This window comes from Pleurodeles waltl, chromosome 12, assembly GCF_031143425.1.
Source record: "Pleurodeles waltl isolate 20211129_DDA chromosome 12, aPleWal1.hap1.20221129, whole genome shotgun sequence".
In the NCBI taxonomy this organism is placed as follows: Eukaryota; Metazoa; Chordata; class Amphibia; order Caudata; family Salamandridae; genus Pleurodeles; species Pleurodeles waltl.
Window position 1 is genome coordinate 65,929,064 of NC_090451.1, and position 21,049 is coordinate 65,950,112.

The 21,049-nt window shown below is 48.7% G+C and overlaps 1 protein-coding gene across 2 annotated transcripts in view; it reads left to right on the plus strand.

Annotated features, from left to right (window-relative positions):
- ZBTB7A (zinc finger and BTB domain containing 7A) overlaps positions 1-21,049 on the plus strand; it is a 113,579-nt gene that overhangs the window by 44,575 nt on the left and 47,955 nt on the right. The window lies entirely within an intron of this gene.

Consider the following 21,049-nt stretch of genomic DNA (forward strand, 5'->3'; position numbering starts at 1 on the left):
TTCTAGGTGTAACACTGCAAAGTCATTCGCTGAGAAGGTTTTGTTTTTAAAAAAATCGGGATTTCTAGAGCTTTTCACTGTTCCTCTCCTTTCTTGGTTTTGTTTTCGTAGGACTTGTAATTTTGGGCTAGGATAGGTAAGACGAAGGGCTTTACATGTGAGGCGTGGAGTTCTAAGAAACCACCTTTTATGCTGTTGAAGCCAGTTTGGTAATTTTAGAGCAGGAGAGATCTGATCTTCTTTCTTGGAATATAAATGAGTCTCTCGGATGCTTTTTGTTGAGATTCTCAATTTGTGGTTGACAGTGAGCAGCACAATTTCGAAGTCAGCCCTGGCAGAACTGTAGTGAGGTCTGAAAATGTTCCTTCTGCTGAAGCCACCTCTTGCAGGAGAGTGGATGTAGTTGACTGTAACCTACCCCCTCCTGACTTTTGCCCCTCTCGCCCTCCCTAGGACAGTGGTGTGATACACAATAACCTACTTCTCCCTGGCCTTTGTTCCACCCATCCACCCTTGAACAGAGGCTGCAGCACACTGTAACCCACCTCCCCCTGACCTTTGCCCCACTCACCCTTGCTTGAAAAGTAGTGCAGTACATTGTAACCCACTTCCCTCTGGCATTTTCCCCACTCATCCTCTCTAGAACAGCGGTGCGGTCCACTATCACCCACCTCACCCTAAGTTATGCCCCAGTCACCCACCCTAGAACAGTGGTGTGGTACACTAACCCACCTCCCCCTGACCCTTGTCCCACTTGCCCTCCCTAGGACAGTGGTGTGGTACACTGTAACCCACCTCCCCCTGACCATTGCTCCACTCACCCTACCTAGAAGAGTGGCTGCAGTACAGTGTAACCCACCTCCCCCTGACTATTGCTCCACTCACCCTACCTAGAAGAGTGGCTGCAGTACACTGTAACCCACCTCCCCCTGACCATTGCTCCACTCACCCTACCTAGAAGAGTGGCTGCAGTACAGTGTAACCCACCTCCCCCTGACCATTGCTCCACTCACCCTACCTAGAAGAGTGGCTGCAGTACAGTGTAACCCAATTCCGCCTCACCTTTTCCCCACTCATCTTACCTAGAACAGTGGTTGCATTACACTGTAACCCATTTGCCCCCAACCTGTGCCATATACTCACCCTCCATAGAAGAGTGGCTGCAGTACACTGTAACCCACTTCCCTGCGACCTTTGTCTCCCTTAAACAGGGGCTGTAGTATGCTGTAACTCACTTCATTTGATGGAGACTTCTATTTGCAGATTCCTTACCTTAGAATGTCCCCCAGGCATCAGTCTGGATCCGGAGATTTTTCTTTGAGCAGTACCCTTGTGTGCCATCAGGTGGTGTAGGTCGACTCCGCGTCCGTTGTTGGTGTCGTGGTCACTGGATATGACGTCGCAGGTTTGTACATAAGTGCCACCCCAGCACGCTGTCAGTTCTTTTCTTTCCTCGCCAGCCTATGCGCATATCCGGAAAAGAGCTACCCTCAGTTGCTTTTTTGACTGGATTTTCAACTTTTTATTGAAGTTTTTTGGACTTTTCTGGTGCGTCGAGGATGTCCAAGAAGACCGGCTTCAAGCCTTGCGACACCTTCCACCGCATGATGTCTATGATGGATCTGCACCTGGTGTGTTTGTGGAGCGCAACCACAACCCAAAGTCGTGCTCCGACTGCCAGGCCATGAACCTGAAGGCTTTGAGGTAGCGGTCCCTGAAGCTGCTCATGGCCCGGCATCCGGCTCTGCTTCGCTCCTGGTCTCAGTCGAGACGAAGGTCCCAAGACTGCTCACTGAGCCACCACCACCACTCTTCATCCCATTCTGGATCTTTGGGACATTCGGGTAAGAAGAAGAAATCGAAGAAGCCCATGCGCTCTTCGACTTCAACCCGTTGGCCCGTCAACACAGGACAAGGAGCATTCTCGCTCTAGGTCTTCATCATCAGAGGCTACTTCTGGGTTGGCTCCACGCCTCCCCGATTTTTCCAGGAGCCAGAGTCACCCCTGCCAAACTCAAAGAGTTTTATGAGGCCATGTGCCTCATCAGGCCAACCCTGTTGGGCAGCCCTTGGGACCCGCGAGGCTCGCAGGGACCCCTTCGGGTTCCACGCTGGTGGCTTCTGCCTCATCTCCGAGGGGCACCCGAGGAACTGCTTCTGGATCCGAACCAGCGTTGGTTGTACCTCGACCTTCCCCGATGTCGGTTCAGGCATCGTCGCTCCCGATGCTGTCCAGGCCCACTGGCGATGTTGATGCTATATTCGTCGCCGACTCCAACACAGAGTCGGAACAACATAGCTCAATGGCAATTCCGTCTACAGCAGTGCCTTTGGTCCCTAGATTGGAATTAGACCCTTATTCTTATGGGTCTGAATTCAGCGAGGGTATGGAGGGGTGCTGGACCATTTAGAATACCAACTGGAACATATGGACTGCGCTCAGGAACTGGGTGAAGCCAGCGAGTTGAATACATCACCCGGCGCTGGTATGCTTTCTCGCCCTACCGTGGCTATGGATGAGGGAGCTTCTTACTCCATGGTGGTGAGAAGAGCAGCCAAGGTCTTGGGCCTCTAGCTGCTTTAGGTGGCTGTCAGGATTAACTTCCTGACTGAGTTGCTTCAACCTGGGGCTTCCAATTCAGAACCCCTTTTGCCCTTTAATGAAGCCCTCACTGATGTCCTGGTGGAAACATGGTCCAAGCCCAACATAGGGGCCCCTGTTAATAGGACAATTGCCAGCTGCCATAGGCTTGTGCCTAATGACCTGGCTTTCCTGCCCCAACACCAAACCCCTGAGAGCTTGGTTATCCAAGCCTCAACCTCCCATGGCACGTTCCCTGCCGCTCCCCAGATAGGGAATCCAAGAGGCCGGACCATCTTGGGAAGAAGTTGTTTTCTTCCTCCAGCCTGGCATTGGGGTTCATAAACACCACATGTCTTTTGGGTCATTACACCCATACGTTATGGGACATGGTCGCAAAGTGGTGCCACAGGTCCCGGAGGAGGCCCTGGCCATTCTCTTCTAAGCCGTTGCCTATGGGAGAGACGCAGTGAAGTTTACCGTCAGATGTGGGCTGGATAAGGTCGACTCTCTAGGCAGATTGGTTCCGTCAGTGGTAGCTTTAAGATGACACGCCTGGTTATGTACTCTTGGCTTTTCTGGGGATGTCAAATCTACTCTGATGGCCATGCCGTTAGATTGTACACATCTCTTCGGGGGCAAAGCTGACTCTGCGCTCAAGCACTTCAAATAGTCTCTGGCTATGGCTCAGTCCCTTGCCCTCAAGGCTGACCCTCAGCCCCTTCAGTCTGCTTTTTGCCCCTTTCGTGGCCACGGAAGGGACACTCAGACACGTCCGTTCCCTGCCAGCTACCCTGCTGCGCATGCTGCACAGCCTCTGTGTGGCGGAGGACATGCAATACAGCATTTGCATGGATCTGGGAGCCAGCGGTCAAGCCAGTCCACTACCACCCTCCTCTGCTGCAGCCTCCAAGCCTTCCTGATCTGGTGCTTCCCCACCAAGTACAAGTTGGCAGCAGGATTTGCCATCCCCTGCCCCACTGGACCACCATCACGTCAGGCAGGTGGGTTTTGCAAACGGTCTGAAGGAGCTACTCCCTCCCCTTTGAGACTGCCTCTTCCACCATGCCACCATCGTATGATCACATGACAGAGGATCATATGGCATTTTCTCAGCGAGGAGGCTGTGGCTCTCTTGGCCAAGGGAGCCATAGAGTGGGTCCCTGTGCCAGAAGTAGGTTGTGGTTGTTATTCCCACTACTTTCTGGAGCCCAAAAAGGACAAGGGCCCTTGCCCTGTCCTCTACCCCGGATCTTTCAATCTCTTCCTCTGGAAGGAAAAGTTCGTAATGCTCACTCTGGCCCAGGTCCTTTCTGCCCTGGATCCTGGAGACTAGGTGGTAGCGTTGGACTTGCAGGACTCTTACTTCCATATTTGCGTCCTGCCTGCCCACAGACATTACTTGCTGTTCGCGGTATGTCACGAGCATTTTCAAATCACTGTGCTCCCCTTTGGCCTTACCAACGCACCTCAGGTGTTCACCACAGTGATGGCGGTGGTCGCAGCTCATCTGTGCAGGTTAGGGGTTTCAGTGTTCCCCCTACCTCGACGATTGGCTGTTGAAGGTGAGCTCACCCCAGGCTGTTGTTTCCAACCTCCAGACTACAGCGGACCTCTTTTCAGTGGGATTCACTATAAACGTGTTGAAGTCATACCTGACTCCTCAGATGCTCCTTTTCATTGGGGCTGTTCTGGACACAGGTCAGTTTTGGGCCTATCCTCCCAAGCCGCGAGTCCAGGATATTCAGGTTATGATACCGATGTTTCAGCCTCTGTCCTGGATTTTGGTGAGAATGACTCTGAGGCTGCTGGGCATCATGGCCTCTTGCATCCTGATGGTGACTCATACCAGATGGCATATGCGGGTTCTGTAGTGGGACCTGAAGTTCCAGTGGGCATAGCATCAGGGCAATCTCTCCGACGTGGTCCAGATCTTGGAGGGCACTATGCAAGATCTGCAGTGGTGGCTTTTGAACAGAGATTGGGTCAGAGGCAGATCCCTCTCCCTTCCCCAATCAGATGTGACTGTGTTTACAGATGTATCACTCCTGGGATAGGACGGCTACCTGGGAGGGGCGGAGATCAGAGGGGTGTGGTCTCCGGCGGAGTCCAAGCTCCATATCAACCTTTTAGAGCTCAGGGTGATCAGACTAGCTTTGAAAGCATTCCTTACCTCTCTGAAAGGGAAAGTTGTGCAGGTGTTCACATACAACACCACTTCCATGTGGTACTGCAAGAAACAAGGCAGTGTGGGGTCGTGGACCCTTTGTCAGGAAGCTCTTCACCTCTGGACATGGCTGGAATATCTGGGCATAACCCTGGTGGTTCAACACCTGGCGGGTTCTCCGAATGTCAGAGCAGATGAACTCAGCCATCAATTCCTGGTCGATCACAAATGGCATCTCCATCCAGAGGTGGCACAAGGTCTCTTTCAGCAGTGGGGAGAGCCTTGGCTAGATCTTTTCGCCTTTGCAGAGAATGCAGAGTCAGCTGTTTTGTGCGTTAGAGTTTCCCAGGCAGCTCTCGCTTGGCGACTCTTTTCATCTTGAGTGGAACTCTGGCCTCCTTTTCGCCAATATCACTTCTGCCCAGAGTTGTCAAGAAGATGAAGCACAACTGGGCCCATGTCATTCTTGTGGCTCCAGACTAGGCACAAATGGTATGATATCTCGAGCTATTGAGCATGACCATCGATCCTCCGGTCAGACTGCTCTTTGGGGAGGATGTTCTGTAACAGCAGCACAGGACAGTTCTCCACCTGAACCTGTCCAGTCTCCGCCTTCTTGTGTGGAGATTGAGGGGTGGCAATTGACAGCTTTTGACCTTCCGCACGGAGTCTGGTTATCTTGGCAGCCAGACGTCTCTCCACCATAACTGTATATGCCTTTCAATGGAATACATTTGTAGCATGGTGCAGAGACAAGTCTGTTGATTCTCTCTCTGCCCCTCTTGCTGAGGTTCTTTTTTTTGTTCTTTCTCTAGCCCAGCAAGGCTCTGCTCTGGGAATCCTCAAATGTTATTTGTCTGCCATCTTGGTTTTCCTCCACTTGCCTGACCAACCCTCCTTGTTTAAATCTCCCATTGTGGGACGAATTCTTAAGGGTCTTACCCATCTCTTTCCTTCTTCTCCGGTCATGATGCCCCAATGGGATTTAAACTTGGTTCGCACTTATCTGATGTGCACTCCCTTTGGGCCAGTTCACAATTGTCCACTTCACCTGCTTACTCTGAAAACAGTCTTCCTTGCGGCTTTCACCTTTGACTTCAGAGTAAGTAAGTTGCAGGCTGTTTCTTCTAGACCACCTTTGCTCTCCATCCACCCTGACAAGATGGTGCTTCGTACTAGGGCATTTTTTTCTTCCTAAAGTGGTCATGCCCTCTCATGTAGGCCAATCCACCATCTTACCTAGTTTTTACACGTCCCCACATCCCACTAAGGAAGACGCCACTACCTGGACCCCAAAAAGAGCTTTGGCGTTGTACCTCAGTCATACTTGGGAGTTACGGGTGGATGATCAACTATTGGTGGGCTATGTGGGTGCAAAGAAAGGTCGGGCAGTGCAGAAAAGAACCATCTCCAGATGGGTTGTTTTCTGCATTAAAATGTGCTATGCTTTGGCTAAGAAGCAACCGCCTGGGGGGTTTACATGCACACTCTACCAGGGCAACAGCTGTGACCACTGTATTAGCACGCAGACTTCCAGTCCTGGATATTTGTCAGGCAGCAACGTGGGCATCCTTACACACGTTCACTAAACACTACTGCATGGACAGTCGGGTCCGCAGGGATGGCTACTTTGGCCCTTCGGTCCTGCAGGACTTCCTAGTATGATCTTGGTTCGCAGACCCGCTTCCCTGGGGGTGGAATTGCTTGGGTATCTAATCTAAGTTAAGGCATCTGCAACTAGAAGTCTTTATCAGATGAACAGGCTACTTAACTTCGGTAACGATTTATCTGGTAGAGACATATTCTAGTTACGTATTCCTTACCGACCCACCCACTCTCCCTGCTCTGCAAACTGATTTTTAGAGACAGGAACTTCCCTTTCAGAGCCTTATTTCTGGCGCAGCAGTATAAGTATTCTTCAAGGCTCCGCACTTCTGGTGTGGAAAGACCTGAAAAGAAACTGGCAGCGCGCTGGGATGGCGCTTATGTGCGACCCATGACATCATATCCGATGACCACGATGCCAATGTCTGATGCGGAGTCAACCGATGCCTCCTGACAGCGTGCAAGGGTACTGCTTGAAGAAAATTCTATGAAACCAGACTGACACCCTGGGGAAATTCTAAGGTAAGGAATCTGCAACTAGAATATGTCTCTACCTGATAAATCATTACCGAAGGTAAGTAACTTGTTCTTCCTAACCTTTACCCCTCTTACCTTCCCCAGAAGAGAGGCTGCACTACCGGGTAACCCACTTGTCCTGACCTTCGCTCTCCTCATCCCTCCAAGAAGAGTGGGTTCTCTGCACCATAACCAGACTGCCTTGATTTTGCATCACTTGCCCCTCCAGGGAACACTGGTTGCAATGTGCAAGCTCCACCCCCACAAACTTTGTTTGATTCCCTCCTACCAAAAAGGTGGCTGCATTGCACTGATCCACACTTTCCATTCACTTTCTGCTCCCGGATCTTTGTATACCGTAGTCCACCTCCCTAGGCTCTTCCATCACGTCGCTCATTGCTTACCATTGGTTGGCCACCCATGCCTCCATGCACGCTAACAGTGGTTACAGGACATAGCCACCTCCTTTCTAATGGCTTTCCCTCACCTATCCCTCCACAGAAACTGCAGAAAATGGCATCCCACATTCATCTGACCTTCAGTTCTGCCCTCAGCCCTCACCATATCAGTGTCTGTGCTAAAAGACCATCTGCCTCCCACTGACCCTCCACCCACCTTCCCCGAGGCAGTGGTTGCCCACAGTACCACCCACTTCCCCTGCACTTCCCCCACCCACATGTTCTGGTAGAGTACTTAAAATACACATTCATCCTTTCTGCAAACAGCCCCCTCACCCTTCCCGCTACTGTTACATTACACTGAGACCTTCCCTCCCTACCTCTGTACTGGTAGCTACAGTACCCCCCCCCAACCTTCACTCCGCTCACCCCTCCCAGTACAACTGTTACAGTACACAGTCACCGACCCCTCCACCCAACTAGCTCTCCCTCCTCCCCAGTACAGTGTACAGTAGTTACAGTACACTGCACACAGCGCAAGCCTTATAGGGAACAGCTCTTTAGATGCTGGGTTGGCGGGGCGCCAGAAGTGAAGGACAGGCCTGACCTCCCCACTGAAGTGGGGGTGGTCTTGCCACAAGTGTGGGGCGAGGCAGACTTTCCACACTCTCTTTAAAGGTATGAGCACACCTGTTTGTGGAAGTCGCATTTCCTGCCATTCCAGCCAGTGCCTTGGGCTGCTGCGGGTTACATAGCATCTCTTCTGGAGACCGATAACGCAGTATAGAGATACTTATGCAGAGAAAAATATATTTAGCTCCAACAAACGAGATGTTTCAATATTGCAATCTGTGATCCGTCAGCGGTGGGATGTGCCCATTCTGGCCACCACAAATGATATTTTTGATGCCCTTTTAAACTTGGTTCGTTGAAAAGGAGAGTGTGGCCGACGCATTTCAAATGGCACTTGCCTCATCCAAATACAGCTTTTTTTCCTCTCAGTGATCTTGGTGTCCCTGCCAAGGCTGTAACCAGAGGGAGTGGGTGGAGACTGTGACACCGCCCACAGCAGAGCAGATGGGCTCTAAAGTATGAGTTCTTCTGAAACTTGTTTCCTGGAATGCCCTTGGCAGCAAAGCAAGCTTCCTTTAACTTCTCACCAGAATATATCACCTGGCTTAAATGGACACTGCACTGGAACTTGTCTGCTTTTTCAGTGTTTTCAACTTCACTTTGTAGCCCCAATGTGGGTGGCTTTTCACGCAGTGCTCAGTTGGAAAATTAATATAAACAGAACAACGCAGGAATCTACGTTTTTCCGTAGGAGTTCGCTGCTTAGTCTTGAATCTACCCATGCCTTTCTTCCACCACCCTCCACTGTCCGTCTCTTTATCCCATGAATCCCAAGGCTGCCTGGCCTTGACTCCACCTCATGCCTCTTTCTTCCTCCACCCTACACTTCCTGCCTCTTTAACTTTATAAATACCAAGGCTGCCTGGTCTTTATTCCACCTCATGCCTCTTTCTTCCACCCACTACACTTCATGTCTCTTTATCTCATGAATACCGAGGCTGCCTAGACTTGATTCCATCTTGGGCCTCTTTCTTTCACTGCCTGACACTTCCTGTCTCTTTATCGCATGAATACCAATTCTGTCTGGTCTTGATTCCACCTCAGGCCTCTTTCTTCCACGGCCCTACACCTCCTGTCTCATTATCTCATGAATATTGAGTTGTCTAGTCTTGATTCCACCTAATGCCTCTTTCTTCCACCCTTCTCCACTTCTCGTCTCTTTATCTCATGAATACTGAGACTACCTGGTCTTTATTCCATCCCAGGCCTCTTTCTTTCACCACCTGACACTTACTTTCTCTTTATCTCATGAATACCAACTCTTCCTGGTCTTGATTCCACCTCAGGCCTCTTTCTTCCACCACCCTACACCCCCTGTCTCTTTATCTCATGAATATTGAGGTGTCTAGTCTTGATTCCACCCAATGCCTCTTTTTTCCACCCCTCTCCACTTCCCTTCATCTCATAAATAATGAGACTGCCTGGTCTTGATTCCACCTCAAGCCTCTTTCTTCCACCGCCCTACACCTCCTGTCTCTTTATCTCATGAATACTGAGGTGTCTAGTCTTGATTCCACCTCATGCCTCTTTCTTCCACTACCTATGCTTCCTGTCTCTTTATCACACTCTTGCAGACTTTTTAATTCCTGCCTTCTTTCTTTATCACTGTTTTCCTTTATTTGTCTCCTCCTCCTTTCTCCTTTTCCTGCCTCTCTTTCTCTCTTGCTCTGGGTCAGAATCTGTTGAGGTGAAATAAGTTCCTCTCCCCATAGGCAATAAGGTTTTTGAGTTGTTTAATCTACATCTTATCCGAACCAGTGACTTGCATGTTGAAGTCTGTGAATGATGTGTGAGTCATATCACACACTATGTATCAACCCATCGGTCGACACTGGAGCAGACTGGTCTGTATGTGGCTTGGAAGTCTTTCATTTATCTCACAATTCTCTCTATTTTTTAAGATAACCATTCAACCTCGCAGAACCTTGAGGGGAGACAAGGTGTTGGTCCACTGGCTGGTGGCATTTTGTGTTTAATTTCCAGAAGCGTGTAATTGGAACAGCAGAATACTTTTATTAAATGAAAACTATCAGATAGTGTGGCTGGTACTTAAAGATGGGTGTGCCTTGTAAAATGCGCTCTCTAAAATAGGTCTCCATCTGCACAGCCATGGATTTCCATGTCTGGAATGTCCATACTGTTTGTATCACAAGTGAGGGGGGAAAACTTGATATTAAGAGGAATTGGTTGCTATCTCGCCTTCACCTTGACTGGAAATGATATCACGTGAAAGGAATTTAGTGATTTGTTTTTATTTTTATTTTTTTTAGGTGTCAGCTGCAGACGGTTTTAGCTGATTGTTGGCTAGAGCTATCATCTCTGATACATTACACATGCTTAGAGTGGGTTTTGGGTCAGCACCCTTCTCATGTTGGATGACTTCATGTGTATTGCGTCCGTCCAGAGCGTTTGGTCTCGGTGTTAAGAATGAATGAGTAGTATCCCTTCCACTGTATACTCAAGGGGACTTTTTTCTTTTAAGTGGTCTATGTGAGGGCATGTGGTTCCTGGCGCTCTTCCTCCTTTTTTTAACTCGTAATTCAACCCTTTTCCCTGTTTTCATCTCTTTCACTCAGTGCTCCCTTCCCCTGTTTTGCAGCCAATGCTCTACCCCGCCCCATCAGCCTGCGCCTCGTGTTTTTTCATTTATTTATTTTTTACAACAACAAGGCCGCTGCCAAGTGTTTCCTGCCACCCCAGCTCTTGCATACTTACATTTGCTTCATTTTGACGTTTTAATTTACTGTTAAAAAATGGCATCCACCACGCTAGAACAGTAACTTAAAATGGCCGCACATATCCATCGTGATTCACGGCAGGCATATTGAAGTGGGTTTCCTTCAATAAGCAAGAAATTTAAAGATCAGTCATGCATATGCAAGCATCTTGATGCATAGTTTTGTATGCCAGTGCTTGTCTACACTTAGAGGTGCTACCAGCAGATCTGCATTTGAGTGACATAGAGCTCAGAGAAATGGTAAGTAGTGGTGAAGTTAAACTGCTCTTGAGATAAGAAGACAGAGATAGCTAGCTATGAAGTTAGACTAAATCCATCCTGACCAGCTATTAATAACTCTAGAAGTGTATGACGTATTGAAATGAGAATCTGACTTTCTAAATACCTTTAATGTGGACCTTAGACGTGTGTAGGGCCCTGTACCTAGAGCTGTATTAGAAAAGGGTGCAGACTAAATTTCACAAGCTTTGTATACATACTTACTGTGAGTAGATAATTGAACAGTTTAGCAGGGTAACTCTCTTGGGGAACATTAAGGCAATGGAGGCCCAGGAATGGCCAACATATGTACTTGTAGCGCATAAGTCCAGTGGCACCATAAGCATGTGTTTGACCATTCGACATCTGAATGTTTGCGTTTTGGTTTCCAACAACAAGATGGCTACAAGGGAAAAAGCTAGAGGGTATTCATCAATGTTGACTTCTGTAGTACTGACTGCCAGATCTAGCTCTGCAGGGATACTTGGCACGTAACATTGTTTAAAAAGCCTGTCGACGCTTACCAGTTCTCACAGATGCCACTGGCTTGGGCGTCTTCTGAAGTGTTATGCAGGTATAGGTATATGTTGTATAACTTGTTTTGTTATATGATTATCATCGTTAGGGAAGGAGGTGTCTTATGATGTTCTGCTATTTAACATGGTGTCGCTTATAAAGAATACTTTTTTTTTTTACTCTACTTGGAGTCCTCCATCTTCCACTGTCTGGAATTTCACAAGTGGCAACAAATAAGGAATCCGAACCTTTGCATGTAGAGCACAATGGATTTCCAATGTAACTCTAAATGAGCCTCCTTGTAACTCTGCGTGCTGCTGTGGATCACCAGTGGTGATCACAAGGTCCGTTGACTATTTTCTTGGCGAGACTGCATCCTTACGACCCGTAATGGGATATAATGCACACTAACACAGAAGTCAGCTTTATTAAAAAATATGGAGCTCTGCAGTTCTGTGGCCCTCAACTCTGCCAGGCTGCTTCTTTGAAACAGTACATTTGTCGCCGGTCATCTTATTTAGACTTGCAACCCTATAAAACATGCAGTACGTTGAGGTTAGAAGGCAGCAACTCCTTTAATGCTAAATACATTATATTGGGGGGTATTCCCCAACTGTTTGATAATAACAACAGTGTCTAGTGGAGAGCAGGCAGGACAGCTTTGGGACTATTATTGTAATGAAAAGGTGATGGAGATAAAGGATGAACCCACCCCTTCCAAGGAAGGCAGAGGTGCGGCAAGACTTTAGGTGATTATACCCCCCACCCCACAAATATCCGCGTGGCTGCCCACTTACAGTGTCAGCCTCTGCTCCTCCTCTCTACTGAAATAGGATGCCCTTAGAAGTGGGTGCAGGTACCTCCCACCTCAACAATACATCAGTGCCATCATATTTTATTTTTGGCAAATCTTTCTCCTTTTTCTTGAATACATTGGATTGAATACAGAGATGGAGAAGACCTCATAATATTTGTTAGATAGATCGAGGCGCTAATCTACCATCTCTTCGAAGGACTTCTGAGTGGGTGCACCCTGTCCATAAGTGAAATCAAATCATTAACATTTATAAAGCGCGCTACTCACCCGTGCGGGTCTCAAGGCGCTAGGGGGGAAAGGGGGGGTTATCGCTGCTCGAACAGCCAAGTCTTTAGGAGTCTCCGGAAAGCGGAGTGGTCCTGGGTGGTCCTGAGGCTGGTGGGGAGGGAGTTCCAGGTCTTGGCCGCCAGGAAGGAGAAAGATCTCCCACCCGCCGTGGAGCGGCGGGTGCGAGGGACGGCAGCAAGTGCGAGGCCAGCGGAGCGGAGGGGGCGGGTGGGGACGTAGAAGCTGAGGCGTCTGTTGAGGTATTCCGGTCCCTTGTTGTGGAGGGCTTTGTGTGCGTGGGTGAGAAGACGGAAGGTGATCCTTTTGCTGACTGGGAGCCAATGCAGGTGTCTCAGGTGTGCGGAGATGTGGCTGTTGCGGGGTACGTCGAGGATGAGGCGGGCCGAGGCGTTTTGGATGCGTTGCAGGCGGTTTTGGAGTTTGGCGGTGGTCCCGGCGTAGAGGGTGTTGCCGTAGTCCAGGCGACTCGTGACAAGGGCGTGGGTCATGGTTTTTCTGGTGTCGGCGGGGATCCAGCGGAAGATCTTGCGGAGCATGCGGAGAGTGGGGAAGCAGGCGGAGGACACGGCGTTGACTTGCTTGGTCATGGTGAGAAGAGGGTCCAAGATGAAGCCGAGGTTGCGGGCGTGATCTGCGGGGGTCGGTGCGGTGCCGAGGGCCGTGGGCCACCAGGAGTCGTCCCAGGCGGACGGGGTGTTGCCGAGGATGAGGACTTCCGTTTTTTCAGAGTTCAGCTTTAGGCGGCTGAGCCTCATCCAATCTGCGACGTCCTTCATACCCTCTTGTAGGTTGGTCTTGGCGCTGGCGGGGTCCTTGGTGAGGGAGAGTACAAGTTGGGTGTCGTCGGCGTAGGAGGTGATGATGATGTCGTGCTTGCGTACGATGTCGGCGAGGGGGCTCATGTAGACATTGAAGAGTGTCGGGCTGAGCGATGAGCCTTGAGGTACGCCGCAGATGATCTTGGTGGGTTCTGAGCGAAACGGAGGGAGGTAAACTCTTTGGGAGCGGTTAGCGAGGAAGGAGGCGATCCAGTCCAGGGCCTGGCCTTGGATCCCGGTGGAGCGTAGGCGGGTGATTAGGGTGCGGTGACAGACGGTGTCAAAGGCAGCCGAGAGGTCGAGGAGAATGAGGGCGACTGTTTCACCGTTGTCCATCAGGGTTCTGATGTCGTCTGTGACTGAGATGAGGGCGGTTTCCGTGCTGTGGTTGGTTCGGAATCCGGTTTGTGAAGGGTCGAGCAGGTTGTTGTCTTCCAGGAAGGTGGTCAGCTGTTTGTTGACGGTCTTTTCTATTACCTTGGCTGGGAAAGGTAGAAGAGAGATGGGGCGGAAGTTTTTCAGGTCGCTTGGGTCAGCCGTAGGTTTCTTTAGTAGGGCGTTGACTTCAGCGTGCTTCCAGCATTCGGGGAAGGTAGCAGAAGAAAAAGAAGAGTTGATGACGGTCTGGAGGTGCGGGGCGATGATGTCGTCGGCTTTGTTAAAGATGAAGTGCGGGCAGGGGTCCGAAGGGGCGCCGGAGTGGATAGAGTTCATGATGGATTTGGTTTCTTCCGTGTTGATGTGGGTCCAGTTGTTGAGGGTGATGTCCGGGGAAGCGGGTTCAGTGGTGTATGGTTGGGTCTGGTGTCCGAAGCTGTCGTGGAGGTCGCTGATCTTGCGATGGAAGAAAGTGGCGAGGGATTCGCACAAATCCTGTGAGGGCGTGACGGCGTTGGCGTTGGCGCTGGGGTTGGAGAACTCTTTGACGATGCTGAAGAGTTCTCTGCTGTTGTGGCTGTTTTTGTCTAGTCTGTCGGTGAAAAAGTTCCTTTTGGCAGTGCGGATCAGGTGGTGGTGTTCGCGTGTAGCGTTCTTGAGGGCGGTCATGTTGTCAGCGGTGTGGTCCTTGCGCCAGGCCTTCTCAAGGGCACGACAAGTTTTCTTTGATTCTTTGAGGGTGTCAGAGAACCAGAGAGGTTTTTTGGTGTTGGTCTGTCGATGCGTGCGTTTGAGGGGAGCAAGGTTGTCAGCGCAGTTGGAGATCCAGTTTGTGAGGTTGAGAGCTGCGTCGTTGGGGTCGGTGGTGAGGGTGGGTTGGTTGGCGGCGAGAGCGGAGAAGAGTTGCTCTTCAGGGATCTTGTTCCACTGTCGATGAGGGATGGGTTGAGTGCGGAGGTGGGAGGTCTCGCGTCGGAATGTGAAGTGGACGCAGCTGTGGTCGGTCCAGTGTAGGGCAGAGGTGTGGCTGAAGAAGACGTGTTTGCTGGCGGAGAAAATAGGGTTGAGCGTGTGTCCGGCGATGTGGGTGGCGGTGTTCACCAGTTGTTTGAGGCCGAGGTTGGCGAGGTTGTCGAGCAGGGTGGTGGTGTTGGGGTCGTTGTTTTGTTCCAGATGGAAGTTGAGGTCGCCTAGGAGGATGTAGTCCGGTGAGGCGAGGGCGTGCGGGGAGATGAAGTCGGCGATGGCGTCGCTGAAAGAGGCGCGAGGTCCGGGAGGACGGTAGACGAGGGATCCTCTGAGGGTGGTCCTTGGGTCGGTGCGAATCTGAAAATGCAGGTGTTCAGCGGCGAGGGGGGGGTCTTCGGTGGAGGTGGTGACGCTGATGGAGTCTTTGAAGATGATGGCGACACCTCCTCCTACTTGGTTGGTGCGGTCTTTTCTGGAGATCTTGTAGCCTTCGGGGATGGCGGTAGCGATGTCTGGAGCAGAGGAGGCGTTCATCCATGTCTCCGTGATGAAGGCGACGTCCGGGGCTGTGGAGTCCAGGAGGTCCCAAAGTTCAACGGCGTTATGTTATGTGAGTTATGGCGGACTGTGCCAATGGGTAGATGGCGGTAAGTTATAGCAGTCTGTGACATGGTTTAGATAGCAGTAAGTTATGGCAGTCTGTGCCATGGGTTAGATAGCGGTAACTTATGGCAGACTGTGGCATAGGTTGGATAGCGGTAAGTTATGGCAGTCTGTGCCATGGGTTAAATAGTGGTAAGTTATGGCAGTCTGTGCCATGTGTTAGACAGCAGTAAGTTATGGCAGTCTGTGCCATGGGTTAGATGGCAGTAGGTTATGGCATTCTGTGCCATGGGTTAGATAGCGGTAAGTTATGGCAGCCTGTGCCATGGGTTAGATGGCAGTAGGTTATGGCAGTCTGTGCCATGGTTAGATAGCGGTAAGTTATGGCAGTCTGTGCCATGGGTGAGATGGCAGTAGGTTATGGCAGTCTGTGCCATGGTTAGATAGCGGTAAGTTATGGCAGTCTGTGCCTTGGGTTAGATAGCAGTAAGTTATGGCAGTCTGTGGCATAGGTTAGATAGCGGTAAGTTATGTCAGTCTGTGCCATGTGTTAGATAGCAGTAAGTTATGGCAGTCTGTGGCAATGGTCAGGTAGCGGTAATTTATGGCAGTCTGTGGCATGGGTTAGATAGCGGTAAGTTATGGCAGTCTGTGCCATGGGTTAGATAGCAGTAGGTTACGGCAGTCTGTGCCATGGGTTAGATAGCGGTCAGTTATGTCAGTCTGTGCCATGGGTTAGATAGCGGTAAGTTATGGCAGTCTGTGCCATGGGTGAGATGGCAGTAGGTTATGGCAGTCTGTGCCATGGTTAGATAGCGGTAAGTTATGGCAGTCTGTGCCTTAGGTTAGATAGCAGTAAGTTCTGGCAGTCTGTGCCATGGGTTAGATAGCGGTAAATTATGACAGTCTGTGCCATGGATTAGATAGCAGTAGGTTACGGCAGTCTGTGCCATGGGTTAGATAGCGGTAAGTTATGTCAGTCTGTTTCCTGGGTTAAAGTGCAAAGATGAGAAACAACATCACTTTAGTGATTTGTACTTTTCCTTGGATAAATTGGCATCTTTAACAGGTCTCTCTTAAACCTTTCTTTCCTATCCTAGCAACCATAATCTGGAAAATAGTAACTGTGTATGTGTGGTTGATAGTGGCCAACGTCTGTGTTAAAAACATACTTCCTAGGCTATCTTTAGTCTAAGCAGGGCTGTATCCATGCTTCGTAACCCTTATGAGACCCATTTACAAGCTGTTCCTTGTGCCTCCACCAGGCCTACTGGTGGCATCTGGAAAGCAGTGCTGCGGCATGCAGATTCACGCAGGAGTGCTGTGCCCTTGAACATGTCCTATTCTGACATGGCTAGAGGGACGTTTTTGCACTCAGATTGTATCTCACCATCAACTTTTGCTAAGGATATAAACTTTCATGACCTTCAGAAGTAATGTTAATTTCATCAGTATGCAGTGAGAATATTTTCTTAAATTTACCCCAGTAGTAAACAATGCTGACATACCTCTAACCTGCAGAGAAGAATTGCTAACATTCTGGATCCAACTGGCCCATCGGCCCACGGGCACATAACACAGATGGTCTGGTGACTACTAAAGCTCTCAAAAACCCCGGTAGAGCCAGCAGCTTTCCCTTCGCACAACCATCGCAAACAGTCGATTAACCGAAGTGGCCTTATGTCCACATATGTGCTTCACACAAAAAGCATCTGCTACAACATACCATACACAGTATACAAATAGAGGCATGAGACCTTGTTGTCCTGTCTTTTCTTACATTAACCAAAAACTGCCTTCTATGATTGCACATTGCTCTGAATGATGAGGGGTACTGGTTCCCACTTGGACATCATTGCAAGATTTATTTTGGAATGTCATTTGAAGTGTTGCTGAAGATGGTTTTGCGTCCTTCTAGTCAGCGTGTTAATGCCATCTGTCGAAGAAATCTGTGGGACTTTGAAAGCTCACTTATTGCAACATCTTGCATCCAAATTCTGTTTAATTTGGTAAGGAGCATGAATTCTTTGAGTCTGCTGATTTCATACAATTTACAGACATTGCATTGCCAACCCTTGTAGCTGATAAGATGATGCGTGATGTACAACGTTTGCTTAATGTGCGGGGAGACTATACCAGTGCCTATTTCTTTCAGTAGCTGCTTCTGGGCTTTAATACTCAGGGTGGTTGCCTTGTACTGGTTCCATATTACACAACAATTTTTATGCCCACGTAGTGATTGTTTCAGCCTCAAACATATGAATTCTCTTCCTGGGGTGCACCATACCTAAAACCTAAGCAAACTCAAAAAATGGACTACATACAACAGTACTGTAAGACTTAAGAAAGAGTTATAAAAGAGGGTTTGATTGAGCTAAATCTTTGCACTCATATGTGCAACTTGCAAAAGCAAAAATGTAGAATCCCAAATCCTCTTTGAAGAATCCGGATTTTTGTAATTTTATGACCACCAGTATCACTTACAACTAGGCAAAATCCGCGAGGCTGAAGGGATTTTCTAAAGTAGTATATTTAGGAAAACTCCTAAAGGTATAGTATTCTCAATGCCTCTCTCCCTCCATTTTTACACTCTGCTTCAGTCCACAAAAAAAAATAAGTGTGCAAATAGGTTTATGTTTGGGAGAGAACAACAGAAGAATCCTAAAATGTGTAATTATGTATTTTCACCATATCTTCTACAAATTTCATACAGTAATCGAGAAAGCAGTCATGCGTCCACTCTAGCTATGCCCAATAGTCGTATGCATCTTTTTCAAAGCTGCCTTTGCACCTTCTTGCAGACATCGCATAACAAGGAGCTTCATGAGAGTTGCACAGGTAAGGAGTTTCCAAATGATAAATACGAATATGGATTAGGAGTTGATCACTGACATTCAGGCGTGCAATACTTATCACATCAACCAGTAACTTAACCTCCCCAGCAAAATAAGCTTCACTTCAGTCATGTACTGCTGAAGTCAGCAACTCATTTAAATAGCCCTTTTGTATCGCAAGAACATATTGGCACAACCTTTAAGTTGATAAGATTTCTAGCTTTGTGGACATAGTAGTTTTATTTTGGGCTAACCTTACTGAAGTTGGTCCTTCGTGTGTCAAACTCCATCTTTTACATCTGGTCGTGAGAGTCTCAGAGGACACCCAGATCTTGAAATCTTTGTTTTTTACATATACCTTTGTAAGCTGGAAACACCCAAACTCTACCAGTCAGCCATCATACAAATCATCACAAAATTTATCCAGACTTTCTGAATGGCAGGAATGGTGCCGATAAAAAGTGATTATGCCTGATTTGTCTTTTGCTAAAGAAATGCTTGCCGGATTCAGAGTGTTAAAACTCAGGCCGATTTCCGACCTATCTTCCTTCTGAGATATTTTTAACAGAATGGCCACCTCTGAATTTTCTGCCTGCCTAAAAGTTGTCAAATGTCCTATGATGTCTATCCTGGCTTCTGGCCTGTTGTGATGCGGCTGATGGATCACACTGTCTTCAGAGTCAGCAGGAGGCTTCCTGTAGAATTGGTGGAACCCCACTTCACTTGTTCAAGATGCCTCACAAAGGAGGGGACAGTGGGTCCCTTCTGGGAAACCATCAATGTAACATGTAGTTTGCTTAAGGGTAACACGAGCTCCAGTGCACCTCACTTGTATCCCTCCCGGACAACCATATCATAGACAATCGTTCGGTCAAAGTGCCTCATTCTTGTGCATACATTTGTGGATCTAAACAGTCTTTGCCTCAAGCATCACTTCAGAGTCTCCATTGACCTTATCACACTCCATGTCGAATACACCCCACAGTTCTGTCCTATTTCCCCAGACATTTAAAGTTTGCTCCCAAACATTGGCATGATCTTTGATTCAAAGAGACCCTTCATCACTCGGGTTAACACTACCAGTAAAAGTGTCATCTACCCCCTCATCTTCTTGGGATCGCCAGCTCCTTCTGGTGTGCCAGTGAACTGCTCTTCACCTCAAAGTGGCTCAGCTACACACTGACTACCACAATAGAGCTGATGATCGGATCCAACCAGAATGATGGGCATGGAGCTCAAACCTTTCTTGTCCAGCACATCCTCTGCCAAAGAATAACTAATCACATTTCATCTGCTTTGATGGCACACCACCGGCTACCATTCACACAGGGGGTTGAACTTAAAACCCATCCGCCTTCAATGTAAGGACCTGCAAAGCTAAACCAGAGGTATCGTCTAAATAGCTACTAACATACCACCTGATAGACACTGAAAGTTGCCTCCCAAAACCACTACTCACTGAATCTGACTAGGAATATGAGACGTTAAGTGACTTACAATTTCAACAGTTTGCAGAGTATGAGGCTAGCAAAGGTTTTTTTATTTGTATTATTATTGTTAAAAAATAAATAAACACAAGGTGGGACTGCTCAGCTGTAGCACGGAACTGTCCCTGCTGTTGTGAGGGGCTGCATGCGGGCTGCTGCAGTCCTCCGCCAGGACCATGTGTACCAGAATGGATGTATGGTACTACTCTTTTTATTATTGTTGTCTTTATTGCTCCATGGGTTTTGGTTCCAAACCTTGAACAACAGTATTGTACATTCAGTGTAAAATAAATTCACATTAGGATCCAAATGGAGCCGGCGGTGTTGCGGCCGTGCAACGGGTGCAGTTGCACCCGTCGCGCAAAAGCAGCACTGTGCCCCCAGGGGCCCCACGACTCCCTGTACCGCCAGCCTTTTCCTGGTGGTTCAAACCGCCAGGAAAAGGCTGGCGGTAGGGGGACTCGTAATCCCCTGGGCAGCGCTGCTAGCAGCGCTGCCCTGGCGGATTACTATCGCTGGGGCCATTGTGGTGGGAAACCGCCGGCCTCGGAGGTGCGACCGCGGCGCTTCCGCTGCGGTCGTAATGACCTGGGAAGCACCGCCAGCCTGTTGGCGGTGCTTCCGTCATAACAGCCCTGGCGGTCTTGTACCACCAGGGTTGTAATGACCCCCTAAGTATTTTCCTACTCCGACTTCTGCATCAAAAAATTGCATTTGCCCTCCCCTGCATAAAGCATTTGCACAATTCATTTTATTACTTGGACTGATCGTTACTTCTAACAATATCATTACTTCTAACAATATCTAGAAGTAAGCCAAGTAAAACAACATGTGCATTACCTGTACATGTTAAAGTAACTCGCCTCCGCCTATGAAAGACCTCATGTTCTCTCTGTCTATGACCTGAGTTAAGGATTAGGGGCCAGGTTTAGAGCTTGGCGGACAGGGAACTTCATCACAAACCTAACTGAGTACCCTGCTTGCAAAGCTTTTGTCCCTCCACCCTACTTAGAGTTGAGCGGACCACTTCTTTCCAGTGGCGGTGCCCCCATTGGCTCTGTCTATGAAAAGCCTACTATTATGCCCGACAGATTGCTGGCTGTAGAAGCAAGGGCACCACATTGCCTGCCCTATTTAGGACTGATAGTTTAATGTCCTTTATTTGTCTCCTTGTACTGGGAAAAAATCGAAGGTGACGAACAGAAAAATAAAAATGATGACCAGCACCTACCCAATCCCCACAGGGCTCATTACTTATTTATTTTTCAGAATGAAATTCTTAGTTTGGGAGTTTGCTTTTCAAAAACAACAGGTGTGGTGGCTGACTGCCAAAACCAATAGTGGCTGTCTGCTAACAGCTGTTCACCAAACCTTTGGTATCTTCAGAGGCGATAGCGGGTCCTTCAAAGGTATATAGATTACAGCTGAGCTGGTAGTGATCTTT